Source organism: Ambystoma mexicanum, chromosome 11 (assembly GCF_040938575.1).
Source record: "Ambystoma mexicanum isolate Mex_15411 chromosome 11, UKY_AmexF1_1, whole genome shotgun sequence".
Lineage (NCBI taxonomy): Eukaryota > Metazoa > Chordata > Amphibia > Caudata > Ambystomatidae > Ambystoma > Ambystoma mexicanum.
Window position 1 is genome coordinate 1,455,748,571 of NC_090934.1, and position 6,797 is coordinate 1,455,755,367.

Below are 6,797 nucleotides of genomic sequence, written 5' to 3' on the forward strand. Positions count from 1 at the left end.
AGTGCTTTCCATCTTCTGAAGATTTGTATCGCTGGCCTGGTGACACTGTCAGAGCATTTGTTGTGGGAGCCAACACACCAATCTCTTATAACACCCTGTTGGTAAATACCTGGTAGGGTAACATGTTGGCCATGTTTGCCACCCACCTGCAACCGCTGTCCCCCCCTCTTTAAGCCAATAATGACAAATTCACACTTCAACATTGATCTTTTCTGCTCCTCGTTTTCCTTGTGAAGAACTCCCTGCAGGGCTGCAACATCACTCTGATACCAAAGTCCTGGTGCTGTATCATAAAGTGGGGAGTTGTGGCTGTTGGTGGCCGGGATGGGGGCAATTTTAATTTTGGACTGTGCGAGAAGAGTTTGGGTCTTGTGGAAGACCTCAGAGTAGACCTCTGAGGGAAACTAACAGGGAATCTTGCCTTTTCCTCAACCAAAGCCTCATGGTCACCTGCCAAATGTCTTCTCTGCCTCAAAAGTCCAAACTCACAGCAGGTCTCTGAGCACATGAGCATGTTAGAGTGAGATTTTAGGCCTCACACAGCCTGTCAATCAACATACTAAGGAAAGTGAATGAGGCACACTAACCAGAAGTGACAGGCTCGGGGCGGGTCGGTTCCTGTGCAGAGAAATCAAGGCCGGGTCAGTAGAAAGGCTTCCATGTGTTAATATCCCCGCAAAAATAGCACCATACACAAATTACCCCCGCAACCCCCTGCATTATTTTTAAAGGAGCAGGGGACACCCCCGCTCCCAAAAACCTCAAATGATCCCCCCCAAAAATATCGCCTATGGCCATTCCTGACAACCATATATATGCCGATATTTTTGGTGGGATATGTAGTGATAACGTAGAAAGTGGTTGACGATGTACAGTAATTGCAAGGTTCAAGGACACATTCTCCAAGAGGTGGACACTAGTGGTTGACTTAAGAGGTGATGCAACCCAAAAGTTCAAGTTGCCTGCTAAAGCACACCCTCAAATGTGTAGGGTTCTTGCTGAAACAGACCCTGAGTTGCTGCTACAAGAAGCGCTTTTTTTCCTTTTTATAAATGCGGACCTGACTCTTGGTGAAGGCCAGAAACAGCTTGGTGGTGGCAAAATCACGAGGGTGCCTAGGGACTCACTCAAAGAAGTCGTACAAACAAGACCAGAGGCATTGGGTGTTGTGACGCGCCAGCTGCTGCTAGGACATGGTGGAGGAGGGCACGCACAGGAAAGCACTGGCACAAAGGTGATTGAGCATTGATGCAGGGAGCACACCAGAAAGGCATCTGAGGGTGCCCCCTTCCTGACGGTGATGGTGGAGGGGTTCAGCACAGATGACAGTCACTCACAGTCTGCGGGTCGCTTATGGACAGTGGGGCCTTCCAGAGCAGCGGATCCACCTGGTGATTGCATAGGAACAGCCAAGGGCAACTCCAGTTCTCTGCAGCCGCCTACGCCAAGTGCCAAGTTGTCGCCAGTGCAGAATGGAGGAGAGCATTGCAGGGTGGAGGAAAGATCTTTTTTTTTTAAAGAGACAGTGAGTACAGCTGCTTACCCACTGAACACTCACCTATGGAAAAATGTGTTTCCAGCAATCTGGTTTCAAAAACACAAGCAGTGTGTGATGGCAGGAAGAGTGCAAGCGTGTTCAGTTACTCTGAGATAGATTAAGTTAATTTGCTGAATCATTATAACTAGTATGTATTCATAGGTGTAGAACACAAAACAACAAGGCCCGGGGGCATCTGGGGGCTAGCGAATAAACCGGAAGGAAACATGATCAGTAGCCTTAAAGTAGAACGATTTTTAAGGCATTGCAAAAGCGCAGATGCTCAGGGATATCTCGCAAACCCTGCGGAAGAGAGTTCCACAACGTGGGTGCAAGGATGCAAAAGTAGCGTCCTGCGGACCTTGACCTGCAGAAGCACAGAACAGCTAAGAGGTTTTCACAAGCGGATCAGAGCCTCTGTGCTGGGACATAACCTGTAAGCATTGACTGAAGAAAAACTGGGCCTAGTGGGCCTTTCCCTCTGTTACTAATATAGAACACAGATCTTAGCTGCGCCCTAGTTGTTTAGGAGTGGACAATTGGCCTAATGTCATTAGGAGCGTGCACCCTTTTCCAGCCCCAGCCATTTACAAGCTGACACTCATAGCTCTGTGTTTTATATTTTTATTGCAGATATGGGACCAGGTATGCCAGGTACTGTTTGCTGAAAAAACACAACAACACTAAAGTCAACCCATAGGTGTGGTCCAAAAAACATCGGCCGCTCATCCTAGCTATTAACGAATAAGGAGCACATTTGCTTTCCTCGACTGGTCCTCTGAAAAACTGTTCTGCTAAATTACTTAGTAAGGAATTTTTTTAAAGCAAGTAAAATAGACACTGGACAGGAATAATTCATCCGGGGGGTGTTTTATCTGTGTTTATAGGTTTTAACAGAAAAACGAAAAGCTCAGATCTAATGAAAGAACTGCCGTCTGACTCCAGACCTGGCTAGGTCTGTTATTTCATATTTAGTTTTCCCATCATCAATAACTCAATCACAGAGCGGGGACTATCAGGTGATGGGTGGTTGGGATCAACTATCTTAAGTAAAGAAACATGAAGGACAAAGTGGATTATACACTTTCCAGGTATGACTCATATCAAGGTCACATCAAGGTCACATGAATTATCGTTCTAGAGGACGGAAATTGCCCCACAAACGGTGGTTTATTTTGGGATAGTGACCTGGTAAGTTGTTTCATGCAAAAACAGATTTTTTTATTTTCTTATTTTTATTGGACATTTGTAGGGTGCCTATAGAGAGGTGTTTTCCACAAGACAAGGTGAGGTGGAGGGGGGGACATGGGAATCAAAAAAAGTAGAACAACATAAACGGTTATATTGGCCTTGTGACAATCCTACCATGCAGGTGCATGACAAGGTGGTAAGTGCAAGGGGGAGGGGATAGAGGGAGAAGTGCAGGAGTGGGGTAGCCCCAAGCCAGGGGCGGGCACGTTGGAGGACCAAGTTGGACTGGTCCGGGAAAGGAAGCCTGAGGGCAACTGCTGTGAAAGGATGCTAGGGGGACTGGTAGGGGCCGGAGTGGCCCCTGTATGACTCAGAAGGGACCAGGCCCCAGTCGGGGCGGCAGAGGGAGAGTTCGCACGGGAGGGGAAGAGGGAAGGAAGAGGAAAAAAGGGAACTCTTGAGAAGATTCTGGAATTTAAGAAGATCGCCTGGAGAGATATGGTCACTGGGCTTGTGGCCAAGGATAAGTCTTGTAGTCCTGTTCTGGATTAGTTGAAGGGGGCAAAAGGAGGAAAGGAGCAGGTTGAGGAAGAGGCTGTTGCAGTGGTCAAGCATATAGAGAACCAGAGCCCTGGAGACATTGAGCTCTTGGGGAAAGGTGAGGAAAGGGAGAATACCTCTGAGGAGGAGGAGCTGAAATTTGAATTCTTGGCAAGGTCCATGATGTGTGGAGAGAGAAGTCAAAGATGATCGCAAGGTTTGTTGCCTCATAAGTGGGTAAGGGGAGAGGATCCAGGGAGTCTGGCCATAGTGGGGGGGGGGAAGCAAGGAGCCGGCGTCCCAATGAGGAGGATCTCTGTCTTACGAGCCACCAGAGGGGCCAGGTAAATTTTTAAGAGCCATGGCGATAGGATAGAGCCCTGAGGGACGCCATAGATAGAGAGTGACGTGGAGAAGAGAACAGGACCCATTTGCACTTGGGAAGCTCTATTTGAAAGGAGGAGATCAGCCACGCCAGTGCCCTGTCTGTGATGCCAAGGGTGTCATGGAGACGGTTTGAGGATGGAGTAGTTGACTGTGTCAAAAGCAGAAGAAAGATCGAGGAGGAACAGAACAGACGGAGTGTTAGAGTCCAGGTTAGAGAGTAGGTCTTCACTGGTATTCAGGAGAGCAGTTTCTGTGCCTCCGGACTGGTGGTCATGGAGGCAGCCAGCCCCTTAGGTGTGGAGGGTCGGTTGGGGGATGGCCAGCTGCACCATGAGTCTGCCCAAAAAAGGGGTGATAGAGATAGGGCGATAGTTGGCTGGGCAAGAAGGGTCAACAGATGTCTTTTTTTAGGAGAGGGTGCACAAGAGAGTGCTTAAGGCGTTGAGGGAAGGAGCCAGTGGTAAATGAGTGGTTGCAGAGGTCAGCCAAGGCTGTAGCATGAGAGGTGATGTTGTCCTTGATGGTTCTGGAGGAGCAGGGGAGCACCTGTTTAATGGTGACTTTCACAGAGCGGACAACTCTGGAGTCCTCATCTGGTGCAATGGGAGAGAAAGAGGAGAGCTTGGGGGGATGAAGGGGCCAAGGGAGGCGAGAGAAGGGGGATGACAGAGAGGACAGGATGTCCAGAGTTTGGAGGAAAAGTGGGCGGCCAGTGCAGAGCAGAGGGCATGGGTGAGGAGAGGAGGAGACTGCAGTAGGATTGGCAAGTTCCTTGCAGATTGTAAAACGTTCAACCATGTTATTGGTGGCTCTAGAGATGCAGGCTCGGACAGGAGCCCTCTTCTTGGAGCAGATGGAGAGACGGTTTTGCCTTTGGAGTAGGCGGCAGGCCAGTATTTCAGAGGATGAGCTAGATGCCTGTTACTTCCGCTCTGAAGCTTTGCACTTGCGTTTCAAAGCGGCCAAGTTGGAATCATACCAAGAGTTGCATTTGGAGGAAGCCTTCATGCGGATCTTCATGACGGGGGCAAGGACGTCCAGTGTGTTGGAGATAGAGAGATGGAGGTTAGCAAGAACAGAGTTCGAGAAGGAGTCTGATGAAGGGGGCAGAGGTGTCAAGACTTGAGTGTCGTGCAGAATATAAGACCTCTGCCCCTAAGTACTGAAGAGAAAGGTAAAGTAACTTGCTGTTTAGTCTTTAGGGTCACAGGTGGCAGGTACAGGAATGCAGGTAACCCCGAGAGCTGAAAAGGAATAATGCAGGTAAGATAAACAAATGGCAAACAATATAGGTTGGTAAAGCACAGGGAAGCAGGGTTTGGAAATCTTACCTAAGTGTTGGGGATACTATCCCGGAAGGGGAATGAGGAGTGGCAAGAAAAGAACACTCCCCCCGAGAGCGTCAATGTACCCTCAGTGAAAGCAGCGGCAGGTGGTGGCAAGTGCTCTCACTGGAAGCCCCCTGAGAGATGGTAACTTGAACAGTTCACTTAACGGTATTTAGGTAAGTTCCAAGCTGATCCAGGAAGCTGAAGCGAAGGCTGGAGCTGGTGTAAGTGAACCAAGAAGTATTCATCAAAACGTGATCCAAAATCGAAGTCCGTAATACAAAGTCGAGGTCGGGGAGTCTGGGAGCAATGTGAGCAAAAACAAACCAAAGGAAATCCAAAGACAGTCCAAAATACGTATCCGAGGTCAAGGTAACAGTTCCAAAAGTAATCGTGACTCCAACACCAGGAACACGCCATAAACACAGCTGTGAAGCAAAGGAAGGCGTAATCTTCCCTGTTTTAAGGGGGTTGCCATGGAAATCTGGTCACGTGATCGGGATCCCAGTGTCATGTGACGCGGATCTAAGCGTGGTGTCATGGCAACACTGCTCTTTTTCAAGCACGATGACAAGTGCCATGGAAGCTGCCAATAGAAAAATGGGCGCAGCCGGCTGCCAGAACTCTGAGGCCGCCGGAATGTCTTGCAGCCTCAGCGAACCACCCACTGCCGCTGTGAAGGCATGGGCGTAAACTGCAGGTGGGTGTGTTTAGAGATACTGGTGGCGCATTCTGGGAATTGTAGTGCTGTGGGCCTGAGTGTTGGGAAACGTGATGCTGTGGACATGGATGCATGACAGGAGGAGGGATGAAGGAAGAGGCAAATGCAGCGACTGACACTCTTCTTAGGTCGAATGACAGAGAAGGAGACTGGCAGTGCAGGTGGAGGTGTCAGGGGACAGGCAAGGTCAGGGTGGGAAGAGAGGAGAGAGTGGTCAGACCAGGAGAGAGGGGTAGTGACAGGCTTGGAGAGAGGGATATGTGTTGAGATGAGAGCATCCAAATTGTGTCTGGCAGAGTGGGTTGGGCCAGAGGGAAGGATAGTGAGGGAAAGAGTGTTGCAGAGATCGTGGAAGAGAACAGTGGCCACATCGGGAGAGTCGAGATGGATAATGAAGTCCCAAAGGAAGATAAGTGTGGGGGGAGGAGGCAAGAACAGAGGAGGACAGGTCGACTCATTCTGAGAGGAAGAGGGAGGTTGGTCCGGGGGTCTGTAGGTGGTAGCGAGAGTAAAAGACAGAGAGTAGGTAAGACCGACAGCATGCAGACTAGACTTTAAAAGAATGATGAGTAGGTTCGAGTGGGGATGATGGAGGCAGGAACCCACTCAGGGAAGTACAGAGCCACTCCACCCCAGGCCGGGAGGGCCTGGGGTTGGACGGGGTCTTGTAGCCCTCAGGGAGAAGATTGTCAAAGGCAGTAATGGAGCTGGCCTTGAACACCGTCTCAGTGAGAGCAAGGATGTCAAGGTCAAAGTCTTGAAGGAGGTGACTGATGTCAGAGGAGTGTTTGATAGCAGAGCGAGAATTTACGGTAGCTAAGTGAAGCTGGGGTGGGGCGCCACCACTGTAGGGGAGGAGAGAGTGGGAAGGAGGGAAGGAGGGGGGGAAGGAGAATGGGGATTTGAAGAGAGAAGGCAGGCGCCTGTCAAGAAGGAGGAGGTTGGGCTGGGACCCCTGGGCCATGATAGTGCCATAATGGTAGCCATTAATTGTGTATTTAGAAGATGCAGTGAGCCAAGAGCACTTCCCATCTGGTGCCACCAGTAAAGGGTGAGGAGGAGAAAGGAGAGAGGACAGAGACCATATGGGGGG